General features: G+C 40.6%; 1 protein-coding gene across 1 annotated transcript in view; it reads right to left on the bottom strand.

The window, feature by feature from the left end:
• The window catches only part of LOC129200938 (ATPase family AAA domain-containing protein 2-like), a gene marked incomplete at its 3' end in the record, with an annotated part of 115088 nt that overhangs the window by 15677 nt on the left and 80874 nt on the right, over positions 1-18537 (bottom strand). The window lies entirely within an intron of this gene.

Consider the following 18537-nt stretch of genomic DNA (forward strand, 5'->3'; position numbering starts at 1 on the left):
AACGGCTCTGAGGAAAAAACCCACAACCTTCCCCCACGCCCCTTTTTTTTTTTTTTTAGTTAGAGAATTTGGAGAAAGGAGACCCTTTCACTACATACCTAGATACTTAAGTATTTAGTTTTAACTCCCAGGGCATACTTCTCAGAAATGCTGTGTTTCTACATTCTGTTTTCTTTCATCCCTGTTTTGCCATTTTGGTTCAGACACTAAAATACGATTTGTTTCCCTGAGAGAGAAAATGAAGATGTGCTTGTGGGAACCGTTAAAGAGTTACCAGTTGGTCATGGAAGACCCAAGATTTACGCAATTAGAATTAAAAACCAAAGCCCCTGTAGAGGTACAGTATCCTGTCCGACTAGTGACAGGAAGGGTTTTGAGCAAAGCTTTGAAGAGCAAAGTTTTCATCCCAGGATTGTTTCTGTTCTTCGTTTCCTTCCACAGTCACTCCTGTTCAGTTTCCCAACAGTTACCTGGAGCACGGCTAACAAACTGCTCCCACAGTCCCATCAAAAAATCAGTGACAGCAGCCAAGGTTAATGAAGATAACCGTAATTCCTTTATTATATTTCCAATGTAGTATGCATTCATGTGTAAATTTCCAACATATTTGTTCTTCCCCCTGGGCTTGCCTTCACTGTGAACCAATACACCAAGAGTAGGAGTAAGCTGCTCACAGACAAATCTTAAAGTCTTAAGACTCATGCTGGTTTTTTAAGAGTAAGGTTGTTAATGATCAAAATTATACTGTGATTAATAAAATAGAGAAGACAAAAAACCCCCAAAAAGGTGATTTCATTTGTTATTGATACCCATACAAACAATACAGCTAAAAGAAAAAAATTCTGCATAGTACGCAAATGTTTGGACAAAGACTAGAAAGAAACAAAAAAAAGAAAACTGAAACATAGTAAGAACCCAAACACACACAGAAGGATTGCACAGTTTCGGCGTTCAGTATCACCAGACCTTGTGTACGTGAGTGATGGAACAAAACAGCAATGTATGGTGCCACATCTTTTATCGCAACCAATAGAAAATGTTATTGTCATAAGATAGGCAAAGTTTTTTAAAAAAACAGTAACTGTCAGATTAACTGAGAGAAATTTTCTCTGCTGGTTTGAAGATGCATACATCTTCACAATGGGGTATTGCTTTGCTTGGACTTTAAATATTTTTATCACCAACAATGTATTCACTTTTATGTACTAAACAGATAAAATTTTCTCCAGGTAACTAGAAAACTATTTACAAGTTAATTCAGCTACAAGCCACCTAACCTGCAACTAACAATTGACATTCAAATGCTATTCTCCAGTATCAAGAAGATTGTCATTATTACGAGCAAGACTAAACTTCCCTTAGAAAGTTAACAGTAGTAAATTTTGCTTTGTTTCAAGTTAGGTTTTTTGGACAGGCAAAAATATGCCATAGCAAAAGTTCTTAAGTTTGTGGAGTGTTTCTCCTACATACTTTCTTTAGGTTGTTAATTCTGTGAAAGCCCCTTGAGGTGCTATCACACAATTTAAAAAGTCCACCTCTCAACTGCATTGAGAGGTTTCTAAAGGATTACTTTTCATGTACCAAAATGAGACTTGGTTTAAAACCTTTATGTAATATGCGATGGACTCTACAGCACCACAGACTAGTTCAGAACAACGTATTCCCACAAGTTGGAAAACGATGAGAAAAAGTTTATCCTTTTCTGTTAAAGAGAGCTACTGCAGTTATCTGGGAGATGTTCGGGTCTGCAGCGTTCCAAAGGCAATCACAGCAGTATGTCACATAAAATATATATAGGATGAAAATATCAAATAAAAGCAGTTAAAGGACTTTATTAGAGCTTTCTTAACAAAGTCAAAGATATATTTGTTTAACATATGTAGAAGTAATCTTTATTGAATTACTTATGCGCAGATAACAACATGCAGTGAAAAGAAAACATTAGACGAGAAGTATGTGGAAATCAACACCGAGCATAACTGAAGGCTGCAATTTCTTTCTTCATTTCCTAATAAGAAAAAAAGACAAACTAGCAGTCAGCATGAACAAAAGCTTAAGAGCCCTGTTTATTTCTTCATAAAAAATAACAAAGGATCTGTACACACATACCACTGGTAGTAAGATTTAGCAAATACATGCGCTAGCACCACCGTAACATCTTTCTATACCCACTGGCTTCAAACACATGCTTATGTGTCCCAAATAGACTACAGAGACTGCGTGGTTCTGTATCAAGAGACTATGGAACCGTATCGACAGCGGTCCCAACAGTTAGAAAGAGGAGACAGTTCCTGAAAAGGCACAACTAAAAGCTGGAAACATTCTTTTCTGCACTCGGAATATTTACTTGTTAAAGTCTTATCTCTTCATACAGTAGAGCTTGCTCCTGACTGACCTGCAGTGTCACTCTGAAGAGGAGATTTTTTTTTTGTTAAAGCTAAAGGTAGAAGTAGCAAACAAAGAAATCAAGTCTCAGCTTTCAATGCTTCAAGCCACAAAACCTCACAAGCCCCAAGATAACATTAATAAATGCCTTCTCATGCTAAACAACATCATTATACTAGATGAGAGATGGCCCATTTTTTCAGGAACGGCCTCCCTGAATCCAAATAATCCTCCCTGTTGCACAATCAGAACAGAACATCGGTTCTAACTCCTTCTCTGATGTGGAAGAAGAGATCCAGATGACCCGAGCTGAAGAGAAGAGGCTTCCTCTTTTTTAAGGCAGGCTGAGAGGCATAAAGAATTTTCTCTATTCTCAGTCACAAGCATCTCAAAGACAAAGGGATTCAAGGATCTTGAATCTGAAAACTGACTATCCAACCTATCTCAATCGACTCAATGCTGGGAATGCCTGACTGGGACCACGGGCATCTCCGGAAGACTTCTGACAACTCAGAAATCCTCTCTTAGCGGAAAAGAACAGAGAATTTGACTCATTAACATGAAACCGTCAGAGGCAGAAATCTCCCCATGTGTCAAATTAAAGATGCTCGAGCCATGCTTGTTAAAAAGAGATTATGGTGAGACCAGAGAAAAGTCTCAAACTCTTGTTAGGTTTCATACCTAATTTCTTTTCAGGAAGGGAAGGACTACTCTATGAAGTGTTACCGTGTCTGACTGCCTGTAAGGGGAGAAAGAGGAAGCAACAGGCTGGGGAAAGCACCCTCCTTATGTAGCCCCCCCCCAGCCCTAAAAAGGGTCTGGAGAAGGACTATTGACAGACTGAGGTTAACTGCTTTGAGAGGGCTGTGTGGGTGGACCCATTGTCTTCCAGTTCAAGCCATTTCCTGCTGAAACTGCCAACGATTATGCCAAATACAACAATGGTTTTGCAATATGGATAAACCTCTTCCAGACGGAAATGAAAAAGCCTCGTAACACAGGCAACTAAGCAGTAAAGAGTAATGCTAAGGAAGCGTGATGTCCAGAGTGCACACGTACACATGCCTAAGACACACATGCATAACAGTGATAGAAAGTGCTGTAGGAAAAAAAAAAAATTACCTTCACTAATTCAGTTTTGTCATAATCTTCCCGATGTTGGTATATGGACTGACTCAGAACAGCGTACAGTTTTTCCATGCAAAATATACTGAACTTTTTAGTTACTGCCGTGACATAACGCAACAGTTGCTGAAGAAAAAAAAAAAAAAAGGAAACTACAAGTTTGGAATAGTGCAAGATCCTTTGAATAGGCTCTTCATGTTTTCAGAAGCTAAACAATAACAATACAACACAAACGACATCCTACTTTCTTATTTTATGAAACATGAGTGACACTTCAGAGAACAGACGAAACATCTCACAAGATTTAACTGAAGAAAAGGAGTTACTTTTTCATACTTCGGGAAAAAGGAAAGCTTAAATTTCAGACAGTATTTTATTAGTCATCAATCTATCACATCAACAATCCTAATTGCGAATCAACTGCTTCCAGAACAGCAGGGAATGACACAATCCACTTTGTGGTAGAGTTGCTGCCACAGCAAAGCCACTGTTCCATTTTATTAGAGAAACTGTTGCTGCAATGCAGGGCACTGTAAAATGGATCTTTGGAAGCCAGGCTACAAATCTTGTGGATCCAGCTGTGCCAGCTGGAAACAGAAGCAGCCTTGGGTGCTCACCTTTACCCATTAGCTGAACGTGTAGTGTGCCTACAGCTCTGCTGGCAGAACACACTGCTCAAACGTCTGAAGCAGCTCAGGGAGCAAAGTTACCTCAGTTGGCTCCTGCCTTTAAACTGACGAGTGGATAAACTAGCAGAGTGACTCTGCCTGTAGCAAATTACCAATCTCGCACACAGTCCTTTCTGTTACCAAAGATGCGAATGCAATCATCTCTGGGAAAACGACAGTGACAAACTAGCGGCAGCACCTTCTTCCACTGCTGGGGCTATTCAGTGCCTGTGTGTTGTGTGAGGCTGTGAAGATGTAGCTTAAGAGAGCAGCCATACCAAAGGAAAGTATTACTGCCTCACAGCTGCCTGTCGTCAAACTCTGCCTCCCTCAGATCAACTAGCACAAAAGCTGAGTATTCCCCTCAACTTCATTCTACACAACCCGCAGATAAAACGCACAAAACCCACGCAGCGTGCTTTCAGCTGCTGCAAACAGAAAAGGCAGGATGCAACAGAGGTGTATGGTCACCATCCCGTGTGAAACGATTTCTAATTGCTGCCACATAGATGACTGCATGCGTTTCTACATGTTCATAAAGCTCTAGGCCTATTACCAAGCAAATAAACGAACAAAAACCCCCAAACAAAACCAAGCAGCTACATTTTGGAGGTTCACCTAGCTTATTCACTGCAGGTGAATCCTACAGAGGCTCTCTGGTACGAGCAGCTAGTTCCAATGGCATCCATGTTGATGAAACAAATTTTCCAAAAGATGCGTTTCATGACTGTAGCTCTCAGAGCTGAAACATATCTAAGGGCTCTACTGTACCATTTCCACAGTGGGCAGTAACTTTGGAGCACACACTATTAGCACCCTGACTCTCTGAAAAACCTGTGTGGCTTCTCTACACACAGAAGCAGACATGAACAACACCAACCCCCCCCCCCGCCCCCGCAATCTGCTTCCTTAGGAAGCCAGCTTTAAAAAGTTGGTTTCACCTCCACAAATTAGGTCACAGCTTAAAAATGTGACAGAAATTGTGTTGGCAAGCCCCTGCACCGCATGGGATTCCTATCTGGTCCCATTCTCCCCACACAGGGGAAACAGCCGTGTAATACTCCCTCTCTCGTCAGGGCAGGTAAAGAGCAGGCCTCCTCTGCTTTGGCCAACCTCCAGGACTCCAACCTAGCAATTTTCCTAACTTCCTCACTGCAATATCCCCTGAAGATGAGGCCCTTGTCCTACCCTCTGCAATCCAGGCAAAGGAATCTCCTTTACCCCCTGCAGCTAGGCCATTTTTAACCCTTTCCCCAACTGTAGCCTAGGATAGCGGCTTCTACGAGGGACTGGAAAACCCTTATAACACTGTAACTGTATGAATGTAAAATTCTCACACTGGATTTTGAAAGAATTTCAGAAAAGTAGGTATCAGTATTTTATCCTTGATGAGCTTTATGTCAACCTAACTTCAGGTTTCGAGTCATCACTGCTAGAAATAAAGGTTCTTTTCAGGTTCCTAATAACTGAAAACATGCAAACCCCAAAACCAAACCCCCAAATCCATCATAACAACTGTTAAGACATTAGGAACCAACAGTACTAGCAGGCTGCTAGTGGGCTATTTTCAAATTCAACAAGCCCTTTTAAATTAAAGATGAGGAAGAGAACCAAAATCAAGAACAGCAGCCTACACCAGCTGCGGCAACACAGCAGTCATAGTCCATTACAGGTTGAATTATTTCACAAGCTTTATATCCTTCCCATAAATTGTTTTAATTGGCATTGGTTAACTGACTTAATTCACACGTAGCAAGGCAACGTCCTATTTCAGTATTAACAAAATTGAAATTAGACTTACTTTGAGCTCATAGTAATCCACAATCACTGGCTGTGTGAGAATTTCCATGGCTTTATCGGCACACGTCACCTGTTGCTCTTCTGCCTGAGAATGTGTCCCACGAGTCGTACAGCATACCCACGAATCTGGAACGACACAAGTTTCTTAAAGTCAGCATTTCTGTTTATCTGGAACACAGTGTCGGCGAAGTATCCTGTACCTGGAATACAGTCGCTTTCTGCGATGACAGAGACAGGATTTCTACCATTTTTTCACTGAGAAATGCTTGACTTTCACTTACTTTCTGGCAAAAGTCACTGCTCCGTAACAATTAGACACAAAAAAAAGCACTAGAGGAAAAAGGCAGGGTAAAACCAGGAAAAAAAATAGAGTCACGTTGCCATTAACAGCACTGCTCGGTAACACTCCAAAATAACTAAGGTTAAGGAAACACATCTTCCATTGCAAACATTAGGACGTAAGTCTTGTATTCTGCAGGGGACTCTGGGCCCATGCCGCTTGAAGTACAGCTTTTTAACTTACGCTGCTCAGGACTGGGACGATACTCATACAATAAAAGAAGGTCAACGATCGTTTTGCAATTAGGTACCATTTGAAAAACAAACTGCAGAATCAAGAAACCAGCAGCTGCAGAAACACACGACTTTGGCTTGCGTAACTAGAGGGGCAGCATCCTTATGCAAGAAACGCTGTGTGCTGATTTTGGAGAGACACTGCAGAAATAACAGAACTAAAGAAGGCTAAAACCTAACAAATAGTGTAATCCTCAGGAAGAAGAACCACCTAAATAACCTGTTTGACCTTTCACTTACCATTTGAATCTCCGTCTTCAGAACTTTCTGCTGTTTGGTGATCTGGCATTTTGCTCTCCTCTCTTAGGCCTGAATGTTCAGGAAGCATGATACTCTTCTCAGAAGCAGATTTAGGCACAAGAACTCTCTCTCTCTCATTTTCTGTCCCAGATGTATTTTCATTCCCATTTTTCTGTCGTTCCTGAAGTACATTTTCATTTTCTTCCATAAAAGAATCCTGTGTGGACTCAACTTCAGCGTGATCCATGTTAGAAAACCCTTCTTCTGGAGTCTCTTCATCACTCTCAACTTCAGTTTGGTCTTCGGGAACTTTATTCTCTTTATTGAACTGGAAATTCCTCCTCTTTGTTGCGATACTTGAAGACCCTTTGTTCTTTCTGCGTTTTCTTTTTGACATATCTACAAAGAGGTATCAGAAAAAGTAATCCAAAACATTACCAAACCCAGTTCTTCCTTCAAAATCCAGCATCCTCATCTTACTTGACTTAACAAGGAAAAGGATCAAAGGAGCTCAAGTACTATCATCTGTCTCCCTACGTATGTCTCGAGAAAGACTTGCAAGTTAACGAGGTCAATTTGCAATTAGATTTTAAAAAGCCAGCTACAGAATTTCATTCACAAAACCATCAGCAGCTTCAAGATTTTATGAGCAGAAAATTCTTCCTTCAGATAAGAAGTATCACTGCAAAGGAAGGTTATTAGGTGAAGTTGCTTACTGTCTTACTACGTGAACTAATACAGATAAACAACAGAAGAGTGTTTGGAGATGAGCCCTTCTTCCAATCTATTATGAAGCTGTAAACTTCAAAAGCCTAACCGCACGTTGGGCAGCATTAAAGATGCAATTTTAAGGGAATATTTGCTGGAGAAAAAAATTGTCCGTAAAGACTTACACCTCATATGCTTTCTGATGCAGTTAACCTTGTTTAAAACAAACTTTGCACTTTTGCCTTCCAGAAAACCCACCGTTCCTTGTATTCACGGAGTACGGCACGAAGCACGTGGGTGAAGTCAATGGCAAAATTCCCAGTCATGCCAGTGAGACCAGGAAACTTCACACCACGTCATGCGTTTTAACTGAACGAGATCCAAGTCCCTTTGTTCTTTCATGTCCTCTTCACAGGAAAAGTGAGGAAATAAGGATCTCTCCCTATCTAGTATTATTGCTTCCCCAATTTTTCCCCTTTCCCCCTTCGGCTGGAAATCACAGTAAGAGGTGGCACAGAGTTCAACGTGTGAGGGCAGAGAAGGGAAAAATACTGTTTCGTATAACTAAAAACTAGTTGAGTATTCAGAAACTGCCATGGACAACATTTTTGCCTCCGAGAGGTAGCAACTTAGGAGCCATTAAATGTCGGTTGGGCCATCAGGGCCAGTGTCTTTCAATGTAAACCAACCACTGCACTTGAACTTCATAACCATATTGAATGAACAACCTCTGGATTTATCTCACATTTTGAAACAAATTAAAAAACGTAACGCCTCTGGCATGAAGAACCAGGCATCAGAGAAACCTGTTATGTCACGAGAACAGAGAAGGTATCGGTGACTTTAGCACCTTCTCCAAGGAAGTCTGAATAAAATGCAACTTACTGTTAGAGCGGGGTGTACTGGCATCTACAGGTGCTGCTGCTATCTTCATTTTTTCATTACACTTTGGGTCTGTTTTCGTACACCCAGGAACGGAGTTCTGCTTTGGCATTACACGGTAGTAAGACAGAGCATACTTTGAAGAGCTACAACCTTGCAATAAAGAACAGATAGCAAAGAATTGTGTCTTGCGTTGTTGGTTACAAATCCTGAGACAAGCCTTAAGATCCTTCGTATCAAAAAACCATACCTCTTTTCTTACGAGATTCTTGAATTTCTTCACAGCGTTGTTCAAAGTCTTCATCTATTTCTTCCCTCACTATGGCATACGCAGTATCTCTCAAAGTACAAGCTCTGTGCCTAATGAGACGATCTGCAATGTTACAGTCAGACCTGAGTATTTTCTAACAGCCAACAAAATCCTTTGATTACTTGGAAAGATTTTGCTCTTTTCATAGGTAGGTTCTGAAAAGTCCTCTCAGTGAATATTTTCAGCGTAACAAGATAAAAGTTAATTATTAAAGCAAAAGCACTAGTTACTGATCAACGCTTCTATCACAATTGCATGCCCAAGTAGTTTAATGCTACAACATTTACTTCCTGGCAAGAAATGCTCTCTGTTGATGTTTAAAATGATCTAATCCCAGGTCTACTGTCCACAGATGACATTTATCAATTTATACCTTTCAAATTGTTCCAAATTAGGGATAAAAACACATCCTCACCTCCAGGATCTTTATCTGGGTTGTACTCTAAAGCATTGCTACAGATTAGATCGATGTCTCTTAAAAAGTCTCCTGCAGTTAGGTACTGGTGCAAGTCAATCTTAGAGAGAATTGCCGACAGGTCCATGGGCTGGTTAATAACTGCGTCATAATCAGGTACCTACAAATGAAATGTATGTGCTCAGAGATTTAACACAGTATCTACCAAAATTAATTCTTTTAATAAAGTCAAATAAAGGACTTAAAACCCCCAAATATTTATGGCACCTCCAAAGATGTGGAAATTAACCAGTTAGGTTCTTGAAAACAGAAGGGCTATTTCAACTGGCTTTGAAGAGACAGGCCTGAAGAGGGGAAAAAAAGCAGCAGGGAGGTCAGAAGCACGTGCGGGGCAGAGAAGGGAAGAGACACCCAGACTTACTCAATGAATTAAATGAGAGAGAGAGACATAAGAAGCGTATGGGTGGAAGAAGAAACCACACAGCCCTTAGGGTTGATCTTGTACTGAGGAGCCCCAGCTGAAACAGAGACCAGACTCAACCTTTATTTTAAAAACTGCTGCTTCTACTTCTGTTCTTACAGAAACTATTGACAGTCAGTCAAAGAGCTTTAGGCTTTATTAAAACAGTCCTATAGATGCTGTTTATAAAGAAAGAGACCTCTGCTTTTCACTGCTGTAACATGCCTACACATCGAGGCCTTTTCCTGAGCAAACTGTGTTGGCATTTGGTCTGACTGGCAGTTGGAGTAGATGGTCATCGTAGGGCCCTTCCAACTGAAATATTCTGAAGTTCTAAAAGACATTTTAGAAGGAACCTGGGGCTTTCACTGATTACTTAAAGAACAGACATTTGACAGCCTCAAGGAGTCAGCAAAGTAAAAGCAAAATTCATTGCTTGCTTGCTTGCTGAAAAATTGGAATAGTACAGTCCTAAAAACAAAGACAAACCTTCATATAAAGAGCACACAGACACTGAGAAATACACACGCAGACAAATTATGAACAGAGACAGATAAAATGGTATTACAGATCAACACTAACTTACCTCCTCTGGGTCAACAGGCTTTGTAAATGCTCTGAAACGTCTGTCAATGGCAAGTCTATGAGTCACATCCCTTAAGAAAATCCTAAGTTCACGCAATGTGTCCTCCTCCTGCTCTTCCAGTTGTTTTATTTCTTCCTCAGTCAGCTGTTGAGGCTTAGGCGGTGGTGCTACAGGCAGCACTTCCAATGGCCGCCACGCTTAATTGAATCAGAAACTTTTAGTCAATTTACGGTACTCAAATACAAGCGTATGACAAATTATCGCTAGAAAATTACCGCCAAAGCAAATAGTGTATAGCTATTAACTTACAGTTAGCAAAGTTTTATAAGTAGAATAGCCTCACCTGCACTGTTTTTTGATGCAGGAGCTTTAGCAGCTTGATTTACAATTAAGTCCTCAAAAAACATTCTTCTTTCTTCCTCATTAGGCAACTGGATTTTGAAAACTTCTTCATAATCATCAATAAACAATTCTTTTATCTAAAGCATGAGGAGAAAAGATATTTCAGATATAAGGCCACACAAATTCATACTCTAGTCCAAAAAGATGAGTACCTTTCAAAATTAAACCGAATAATCACCTGAGTAAGACAAACTGTGAGAAGCTATCTGCTTGTCCTTAAAACTCTAGATTTTCCTAGTTAGCACGGCAGATTAAAATATCTTCTCTAAGGAACACCTCTAGATTTAAAGGTCAATGAAGGGACCGTGTGATACACTGATCAAGTGGGGACATTTACCACCTCCAGGACTGCTTATTTGCTATTTACCTGCCTTGCTGGTTTCAATCTCTATGGCATCTAGAGAGGGAACAGGCAGGGTTCAGCAGACAAATGCGGGCTTTTTGGTAAGGTGTTTGGGGTTTTTTTTTTGTTAAATTAATTTCAGTGAGGTGTCTGAGGCTGTATACTTCCAGGTTTTACTCCGTTTTTCAGTCTCTACTACCAAAAGTTATGGAAGGAATTTCAATACTTCATTAACAGTATTAAAACTCCTAGAAAGTTAAGCCCTTTCAAAGCAGTTGATGACAAACACATCTAGGTAAGCCCCCCGCAGTAACTGAGACAAAATAATCAGGGCAGCATATTCACATTTTGAATATCCTCCTTTAATGCACACTCTCAGATGTCTAGGAAGCTAAGCATGTACTCTTACTGAATTTTGTTAAGGAATACCACTAAAAATCCATTTCCAAGTTACTGAAACAGAAGTTGGAACTCGGCTTTCTCATTTGTAAAGCTTTCACTTACATGAACAAAGACATTGAAATTTTTATTAAAGAATTTAAATATGAAATTCCGTTCCATCGTTACAGTGTGACCACCGTACTTTTTCAGTAAAAATATCTTTCAATTTCAGTACAAATGTTTTCAGTAAAAATATTTTTTTCCCATTTCCATTTCAAGCACCATATATTCTTGACTAAGTACATACCTAACCATCCTGAAGTCACTGGATTTATTGTCTGAAGTAAATGGATACATCTGTCTAACAAGCATGAGTGTGTGAGAAGGGGGAAAAAGTTGGGTCAAAGTCAATCTCTTTACTCAGAAAACACTTTAGACAAACGCTTTCGGCATTGTGTTGTCTAAGCAAATTTTAAGAGACCTGGGTAGGGTGCCTGAGTAATAACAGTATGCATTTGCTTAAGTACTCCAATGCTTAAAGGATTTATAGCTGAACAAGAAATTGAATAAAAAAAGTAACGACAGAAATACCTCTGTTGGGAGATCTGCGTGACACACATCGGATGTTGCAAGCAGCAAAACTGGAGCAAATGCTGGAATGTTCTGCAGTAGTGTTGTAAAAGTAGCTTTCAGTGTAGCTCCAACAGCCTCCCACCACAAATGGATATGTGGGATATAAATGATACTCGGCACTGTTCTTTGAGCTTCTCGCATCAACTGGTGAAATGAAAGCTTGGATAAGAAAACTAAACCATGTGCAATAGGCTAATAAATAACTACGTATCAGTCAAACTATCTGACGAAGTGGGAGTACATGAAGCCAAAACACAAAACCAAACCAACAAAAGAACAACTCCTTCACAATAAGGTAAAACGTTTACTTTGACTCAAATATAGACATTGCTACGCAGACAGACCTGAAGCTCTACCTGATTTCAAAACTACTTAGGTGTAAGGGAACTCCTAAAGCGCCTCACAACTTAGCTGGTGTAGTGGTGTGCCTGAAAACACAAGACTAACCCTTCTTCAAGATGTATTAGTCTGGGTGAGTCACTACACGACTGCAACTACACGACCGACTACACCATCTTCAATTCAGAGCGAGCACATAGCCAAGTCAGTCTGGAGCACAGTCTGAACAAACAAAGACAGACCTAGGTGAAAAGATGGGGGCTGATGCTGTAAGAGGAGCCTGGTTACAATTCAAAATTTCAAGTATGTTTTCTAAGAGGTGACCAGTCTTCAGCCTGCCTGAACAGCTAAATCACGCACAGCCTCTCATTACCAAAGGATCCATCAGACCCGATTACACGCTTTGGATGGCCGCAAGCCGTTGCCTACAGATGGTACCTCGATCGCAGAAGAGAGCGTGCACCTACTGCGTGAGGGAAGTGGCAACAGCCCTTTCACGTGACAAATTTCTCCGTGGACCCTTTCAGATTATTAAGATTCAGGGCGTTCCTGCCACAAAATGGGAAGCGCACGTGGTGTGTCTGGGCAGTGACTAGACACGGTAGCTATACGACCGCAGAAGCAACCGTAACGTAACAAAAAAGGAATTGTGCCTCTTCTGTGACAAATGAGTATCCAGTCCTGTAGTGTGTCTGTCCTTACTTGTCCAGCTCTCAAATGCTGCTGCCTAAAGGTCAAGATATTTTAATACAGTGATGCCAAACAACAAAATGGCTTTCCTGCCTAAAAGTAAAAAGGAAAACAGCACTACACCTGCTTATATTTAATTTTCACAGTTAAGAAAAACATACCAGTGTACAAATGTAAGTGTTCCATGAATTTTAATGCTTTTACTGCATATACTACAGCAGTGGAAGCTGTATATTTATACACACACACGCGCGCGCGTACATATGTAAAAAAAAGAAACACTTCTTTTCCCCAAAACCTTGATTGCCTTTTTATTATATTTAATAAAAAAGCCTACAAAAAGTGCGTGACCTGCAGTCAGGCTGATGCAGAGCCACCTACTGGGAGCAGAGTCTCGTAAGCAGCAATGAAAACAACTTTCTGGATCCCACCGAAATGGGCAGGATTTCTTGCGATAAAGAGGGATTTATTAGCAGCACCTCCCAGCTTCCCAAGCTGCTAGCAAATTCCTCACGGCTTAATTTGGAATAGAAAATACGGCCATCTACAACATCCTTACTCGGGATTATATGATCTAAAAAGAAACGTGCATTTTCGGGCAGAAGTAAACCTAACAGCACGTTCAAACCAGGCCACCTCTATTAACAATGAATTTTGCTTATTTTACTAGTTTATATACAGTTCATGAAGCCTATGAGATTAAAAAGAAAAAAAAGATACCCGTGCACATGTTTCTTCCGGTGATGTGGCGGTAACAAACAAAGCAGGTAGGTCTAGCGTATAAACTGGAAACTTTTCCAGGGCATGTATTACCGCAGGTGCCAAATGAGAAGCTTGCCCACATCCTGGCTCTCCAACTAGTAAGAACCGTGGCCTGCAAGATGTTGGCTGGTAATAAGCATTTCTAGAACAATTAGAAGATAGTAAGTTTCAAAATGAAGTGATGACTAGGCACACAGATGTTAAAGGTTTTTTCCTAACCTCGGTTTTTTTTGGTAAATACTCTCCATGTTCCAGTAAATAATAAGCTGGTCTGTGATCAGGAAGACTATCAAAGCTCATTTTCTTACAAACTTGTACCATAGCTCCCCAAAGAAATCCTGCCAATCCCCAGCATCTCTGCTATTCGTTTGGCTGGCTTAAGTAATGGCTCTTAAATCACACACGGGGACTTGTCCAGCTAAATACACACACGACAACTGGTCAGTAACCTGATATGGAGGAGAAATACAACTCGCTCTCGCTCTCTCTCTCAACACACAACAATAGGGATCTGTACACCCCAATTTTCAGTAGGTCTTGAGTTTAAGTAACTACGAGATCTCTACATCTGTCAAGTTCAGCTGAAATTTGGCCGTAGTTACTGGAGATAGCGGGAAGGAAGGAGCAGAACAACGTTTCTAGGAAAAAATTAAGGTGGGCGCTGAAACACATGAGCTGTATCTGAAGTACGCAATTGGATTAGTTAAATTACAGCAGTACGCTAAATACGTACAAGATTGTATTCAGTCATTCTAATTGTTTCATCGTTGAATTGTGTATTAATTTCCTAGTAATCTTGCTTTCCTAGCATGAAACACATTTGTGAAGAGCGTTTGTTTTTTCCAGCACAATACCACTGTACCTTTACTGGCTGAAGTCAAAGGTATTAGAGACTTAACCAAACTCAGCTGGTCACATTTTCTGGACAGCATAGCGATAGAAACGGAGAAAAATAACTGACCCAACAGTGATGACAACAATCTTATTTTTTCAACTGTTGGCTTATACAACTTCCACATTAAAATGTCAAAAGCTTAATATCAACATTTACCTGCTAAAATTGAGGAATTTTTCCTTTTCTCTACTGGGCATTTGATGAGTTGGCTTATCTTCAAAGATTGATGGCGATTCCTCATCACTGTCAACTGCATAATTTCTTAAAACATGATTTACACTGTCTGAAAGACAAGAGAGGTTTGTTAACTTTCCTGAATACTCCATATCTCACTCTCGCATTAACACAGCTTCAAATCAGTGCTGGAAATCCCTTTTCTTCTATTTCTTCATTTGAGGGCACACACCGAATGCTATTTTCTGAAGAGTTCGTCCTACCACAGACCTAAGGAGACTGCACAAGTCTCTACAAAGCTGTCCTAAAGTGCTTGGGAGGTGGTTTGGGTTTTTTCTCCTTAGAAGAAAGATGATTAGGAACAACTTTGGTGGTTCCGAGACACCTGAAAAACCCAACAAGGCCACTTCTTTCTGGGGCAGGTTCCCGCACTGGAAGCGAGGGAATTAAGCGAGTGCGATGGCCACAAACTTCCATTTGTGTAGGACTAGTGAGTCAGAATATACAGACCAACACACCTGCTAAGTAAGGCTCCTCACAGATCACCGAATGAGTAGATAATGGAAGGCAGACAACAGAGAAGGGATGCAATTACCAATCCCCTAGCCTCTCTGCTTTTGTTTTGTTGGTGGATTTCTGCCTCTGTTTTACCAATGCTAACCTATCTCCTGGCTCTACTGGGAGTCATCCTGGTAGGACAGTCTCCAGAGATTAGCATAACTAACTATTAACAGATTTCCATTAATCAAGAGTGGAGTGAGCTTATCAATTTCTTTGCTCTCACCAACTGACAGAGTAAACCTGATCAGGGCTGATGCAGTCAGGGGTGTGAGCTCACGTATGCTAAGCCAAGTCCCAAAGTACACACTACTAAACCATTCTCATCTCCTGTACAAGTGTACAGTGTGATCCACAAACATTTAAGTTAAGAGACTATGGCTAAAAAAAAAATCACGATAGCTAAAACAGTATTTAGCTTAAACCGCTTATGCTTGCATTGTGGTCCTGACATTCTTCAGACAGGAATTAGAAGCATTCATGTAAAAATACCTTTTTCCCCTCTATTTAAATATTTTGAAAGAGGTGCCTCATACTTTAAACCTCAGATCCATCTCTACAAATGACAAATATGATGTTAGCTACTGTCAGAAACAGGGTGCTGTAGTAGAGAACGCATAGTTCTCTACGGCCTATTGTGAGTCATTCACAGCTCCCATCCAGCACTTCAGTTTAGAATCCAGACTAAAACCTATCCACCATGTTCCTGAAATAAAAGCATGCACATGCATATTCTGAAATTCTGCTGTCATTATGGCCAAGAGGTTTGTGTATGTTGATTGCACAAATGAGAATTTTTTGCTTTGACAGAATTTTAAAGTAGTGACTGTTATTGTTATACCTGGCTGTTGGTCCTTCTGTAGTGCAAACTCTGCGTGGGGAAATACTCTCTGCAAGGCTTGTAAAATTCTTGCTAAGGTGTTTTCAAGCAGTGGTTTTGAAACAGATGATAGCGCTCGCCCAGGTGAAGCCACAGCCCTCTGTGAAGCTGGAACAGTCTTCTGCATAGCCATGACAAAATCCTTTGCTGTTATTTTGATAGAAGCAACATCTAACTGCAGTTTCTCGCTACTTTTGTATAGCTGAGGATAGCGGCGGCGCAAAGCACAGAGGGCAGCTTCAGCACATAAGGATTTAATATCAGCACCACAGTACCCTAACAAAGAAAACAAGAATCAAAGGTTACATCAGTCTCAGGCAACACAGAAGTCAAGGCCAAGGTTCCCCAAGCGCAACACTGAAAGACTTTGTATGCGGCCAAAAATTAACAGTTTAAGAGAGAATGTAAAGAGTTACTGCACTGCAGAGAAGTTTTGTTACGTGGCTCGCAGCCTGATATCCTGCGCTTCTTAAGCAGCCCCCTAATCAAAACTTTGCTCTCAGGGAAGATGCCCAAAACCCATTCAACGTTCTGAGAGACAGAAAGAAAATTAAAAGAAAAGAAGCATCTAACTTTCTTTGCTCCCACAGCGTGCCAGCCGCCTCACTCTGCAGCAAGGTGCAAGAGCTCGAGTACTGCCTGCTACAAGCTCAGATTCCTTTGGACTCAGTCCCATGCAGTAACTCACTGTATTTTCAAACTTACCAACACATTTTTCAGCTAGCTCTTCAAGAAACATGTCCGATGGCTTTGGGGTCCAATCTCGTGTGTGAATCTTGAAAATCTCTTTTCTAGCCTGGAAATAAAATGGTCGCATTTTAGTTTGTCCAAAGTTTTCTCTTCAAAATCCCCAAACCAACACAAAACCCCCCACACCCTCACATTAATACAAATACTTGGTTTATCTGCTAAACTTTTAAGTATTTTACAGTTCGATTAACACGCTCTCTGCTTTTGCAGAGTAATTGCTACAATTACTACAAAGACGAACAATAATTATGACTCAAACTACTGTCACTGATCCAGAAAATGTCAAACGTTGCCTATCTTCATCTCCGATCTTAGCAAGATCTTTTATTTAAGTATTCCCTGGTACACAGTTTAATTACGGCAGATTTCTAGAATTCTTCCACAGTAGGGAATCATATAGTGTATGTGTTTCACAGCACCTCCTCTCCTGTTCCTGAAAGGAGATAAAAACTGGAGACAAATGTTTCTGTTAAAGATGCTGTTTAGTGCACTTTTACTAGCCTTCAACCATAGCCAAATTAAAACACACAAGACCAGGGTTCCACACTATCTTCCTCCCCATATTTTTTGGTTGCTATACACCTACTTTTTCATTGCTTAGCTATCGCCATTGAACTAGAAGCTTCCCAAGCCCCACACCTGTCCAGCGTACCTCGCATCTTTGTCCAATAAGAAGTTACCAGTAAGAATGTCAGCTCCCAAAATACTTCCCTCCCAGGATACGCAGCCTGGGAACGATCCAGCACAGGTACATCCACTATCCATTCGTAAACCAAGAACTGAGAGCAAGACCACTTCAGGGTGAAAGTGTCTAAGTGGATTAAGTCAGTCAGCAAACATGGACAGATTTGGGAATGGAAAAAAATTCAATCGCTCCAGCACCAGCCTTGAGAAAAGTTTTTGTTTGCAAAAAGGAATTCTTGTGCGCACACCATTTCTTTCATTTTCAAGATGAGATAGCAGTAATTTACAGCTAATTGGGGCATTCATTCTTTCTTACATGTTTCAGTGACTAGCAGCATCCCATTTTCTTGGCTGGTCACAGTGAAACCAAAGCTAATTACAGAACTAACTACTTGTGGAAATCCTCTTAATGGTATATATTCAGTACCGGATCTGCCCTCCACAGTCTCTCTTTTGCCCAAGTTGTCCAACACTGGGTTTGACTTTAACTGCTCTGTAATCCTGCATTGTTACGTGGTTTTGTTATAAAGAGGGACTTTGTCACATGAGCATTAAGGTTGAGTTTAAGTTCTGACCTCTTTATCTGGCAAGCTGAAGAGGAACTCTCGATCAAAGCGGCCGGGTCTTCGTAAAGCAGGATCTATAGAATCCAGCCTGTTGGTGGCTCCAATGACCACAATCTCTCCTCTGCTAAGCCATCCATAAGGGCCAGAAGAGTTGACACAATAGAGCTAACAGAAAAAATATAATCTTCATTCACTGGTTTAGTAAATTTTGTTACATTCTACGCAATCTTCTGCAATGACCACTCAAAAAGGACAAGCTTTTCTTGATGAGACGCCAATTAGCGAAAGACTTAATTTAGGACATAACAAAACCAGTAAGCTAACACAG

This window comes from Grus americana, unplaced genomic scaffold (assembly GCF_028858705.1).
Source record: "Grus americana isolate bGruAme1 unplaced genomic scaffold, bGruAme1.mat scaffold_69, whole genome shotgun sequence".
Lineage (NCBI taxonomy): Eukaryota > Metazoa > Chordata > Aves > Gruiformes > Gruidae > Grus > Grus americana.